The sequence below is a fragment of the Chiloscyllium plagiosum genome, chromosome 40, assembly GCF_004010195.1.
Source record: "Chiloscyllium plagiosum isolate BGI_BamShark_2017 chromosome 40, ASM401019v2, whole genome shotgun sequence".
In the NCBI taxonomy this organism is placed as follows: Eukaryota; Metazoa; Chordata; class Chondrichthyes; order Orectolobiformes; family Hemiscylliidae; genus Chiloscyllium; species Chiloscyllium plagiosum.
The window spans coordinates 26,126,873-26,130,250 of record NC_057749.1 but is presented as its reverse complement, the minus strand read 5'-3'; positions in this window follow the sequence as shown (position 1 = coordinate 26,130,250).

Here is a 3,378-nt window from a genome sequence, read left to right as displayed (position 1 = left end):
TACAGGCAAAGGTGGAACCTGTCAAAAAGGTGTGTGTGTGTGATATTTGGAGACTTAGCCCACAAAGGCAGCAGCAGTCTTACTATTGGTGTCCAGTCCAGCTGCCCTGGAGAGCTGGGTGGGAGCGGATGGGGTCAGGGGTGGGCAGGGTGGGAGCAGACAGGGGTGGGGGGCAGGGTCTCATATGCAGTGTGCTTTTGCCTCGTCTTCTGAACGGAGAACAGACTTCACAGAAAACTCCAAGCACCAGAGGAAATCAATTAACTGAATAATCAATTATCCGAATGAAATAACGCCCGCCTATCTTGTTCGGATAATCGAGATTCCTCTGTATTATGTGAGGCATTCACTGTGTATTGTTAGATCAGACACTTGTTCATGTGCTCCAATTCTATCTTTCATTACCTTAACACAAGTACTTCATTTTATAATGGTCTCATGCATGTGAGACAGTTTGCCTGATGCTAAAGTATTTTAAAATAAAAAGTAGATTTTCCAGTTGATGCCAATGGCAGGCTCCCACAAACAACTGTGAAAAAGTTTCCAAGTGGTCTGTTATAATGATGCTTGTTGAGGGATAAATTTTGGCCAGGACACCTTTGGTGGATGGTGAAGAAGATTGCTTTGTGTTCTTCCCAGTGGTGCAGCACTTTTTTTTTCATTCAACATGCGGCATGGGCCAGCATTTATTGACTATCTTTAATTGCCCTGTAGCAATTGCCCTGTAGGGGTAAGCTGCCTCCTTGAACTGCTACATTAAGGGGGTGAGGAAATGGCCTTGTGGTGTTATCATTGGACTGTTAATGCAGAGGGAAAAAATGTAGATTTCTCCAGCTTCCTCATTACCCCCCCCCCCCCCCCATCTCAGTCCCAACCCCCTCATTCCTGAAGAAGGGCTTATGCCCGAAATGTCGATTCTCCTGCTCCTTGGATGCTGTCTGGCCTGCTGTGTTTTTCCAGCATCACATTTTTCAACTGTTAATGCAGAGATCTAGTGTCGGAGAATTGTCCAATTACAAATAGAGGCCACACACAGATTGTGAAATTGACGAGCACTGTTTATTTCTCATGATATAGCAGGGAAGAGAAACTGACTGGACTGATACAAAATGGACACTTAGCACAGTTAAGTCAAGGATTCTCTTCCCTGAGCTTCAGATACAGGCAGTTCTTATAGGATTACAATAGTGACATGCTAATTACAAGACAATGCAGTTTCAATTACAGTTAATAGAAAACAATTGCTTGTCCAGCAGTATCCATCAGTTAACAATTGTAAGGTTTAGCTAATGTGCAGAAACGGGTGCTAACTGCTAACATCCTGGCTTTAATGGGTCCCTAGGGTAGTGTTCATTCTTGTCAGGTATCTTGGTGCCACCTAGTCTGTGTCGACTTTGTGGGGATTGAGTGTCTGGGGAGACAGGGAATGCCCTTAGGGCTTCAGAAGCAGTGATATTATTTTAAGATAGGAAAACCAGTTAGCAGATCATCTAGGTGATGTATTCCTTCAGTCGTGAAACTGTTTAGGAAATGTCTTATTTCACTGTTAGCTTCTGAGCTGAGTGTGGTCTAGTTGATGTGCCAATGGCATTCTGGGTAGGCTCACTTTGGCTAAAATTGACATGGTTTCTGTGAGCAAGTGGTGGGCAGGCAAAGTGGTTTGTTTTTCTCCCACACCTACATAATGTTCTGGGGACCTGAGTTCAAACCCACCAAGGCGGATGGTGGAATTTGAATTCAATTTTAAAAAATCTGGATTTAAGGATCTAATGATGACTGTGAAACCATTGTCAATTGTTGGAAAGCCCACTTGGTTCACTAATGGCCTTTAAGAAGGAAACTACCATCCTTATCTGGTCTGGTGTACATGTGACTCCAGACCCACAGCAATGGAGCTGATTCTTACTGCCCTCTGGGCGATTAGGGATGGGCAGTAAATGTGACCTAGCCAACGATGCCCTCATCCCATGAATAAATAAGTCCTTGGGGTGTAGGAACACCTACATTTTGTAGTGCCCAGTACAATTAACCAGTATAGGAGCGATATCCACAGTCAGAGTTGAACATACTCGAATAATGGAACGCACCCTCAGTACTGCACAACAGGTTGGGTGTTTATGTTCATGTATCTGTAGTGGCACGGTTTTCTTCCAATTTTAAGTTAGGTGCTTAAATATAACATTAAATGTCTTTTGAATTGCCTCTTGCACAGTTTCCTATCCCGATAGGACTGGAATAGGTTGTGTTCACCACTCTGTAATGAAGGAAATTGAGTTTGAAGGAGTTAAAGTTCCTGTTTTATATGAATTTTTTTTCATTTACATTGCATCATTTATTTTTAAGGCCTAATGGAAGGAATCATGACAGAGTATCAAAACATGTTGGATTCTGCAGGATGGCTTGAAAGTAATGTTTTACAGGTTTGGCAGAACTAGATCATTATTAATCATTAGTGTACAGGCAAATAGCTAATTACAGCACAACCTTTCACTGTTGCTTGGGGTGATATGGAGTTCCAGGCTGGATGCTGAGCCCAAGCCCAAAGTTAATGGGATGGGCTTGCATTTAAAACTTCCACAATTCCTCAATAAATGGTTGAGGTGGTATGAGGTGAAAACAAATCAGGAATATTTACTAGCATTTCAGGAAAATTTTCAAAAATCCAAAAACTGTAATTAACAGCTAATTATTATTCAACATCTTTAAACTGAGACAAGTTCAGAAAAGATGTTGCCGGGATTGGAGGGTTTGAGCAATAGGGAGAAGCTAAATAGACTTGGGCTGAGCACTTTAGGGAACATCTCCGGGACACCCACACCAATCAACCCCACCGCCCTGTGGCCCAACTTTTCAACTCCCCCTCCCACTCTGCCGAGGACATGCAGGTCCTGGGCCTCCTCCACCACCGCTCCCTCACCCCCCGATGCCTGGAGGAAGAACGCCTCATCTTCCGCCTCAGAACACTTCAACCCCAGGGCATCAATGTGGATTTCACCAGGTTCCTCATTTCCCTTTCCCCCACCTCACCCCAGCTCCAACCTTCCAGCTCAGCACTGTCCCCATGACCTGTCCTAATCTAGAACCTGTCCTAGCTGCCTATCTTCCTTTCTACCTATCCACTCCACTCCACTCTCCTCTCTGACCTTCCATCCCTATCCCCATTCACCTATTGTACTCTGTTATTTTCTCTCCACTCCCACCCCCCTCTCATTTATATCTCCACTCTGCAGGCACCCTGCCTCTATTCCTGATGAAGGGCTTTTGCCCGAAACGTCGATTTTTCTGCTCCTCGGCTGCTGCCTGACTTGCTGTGCTTTTCCAGCACCACTCTCATCTAGACTTGGGCTATTTTCCCTAGGGCGTTGGAGGCTTAGGGGT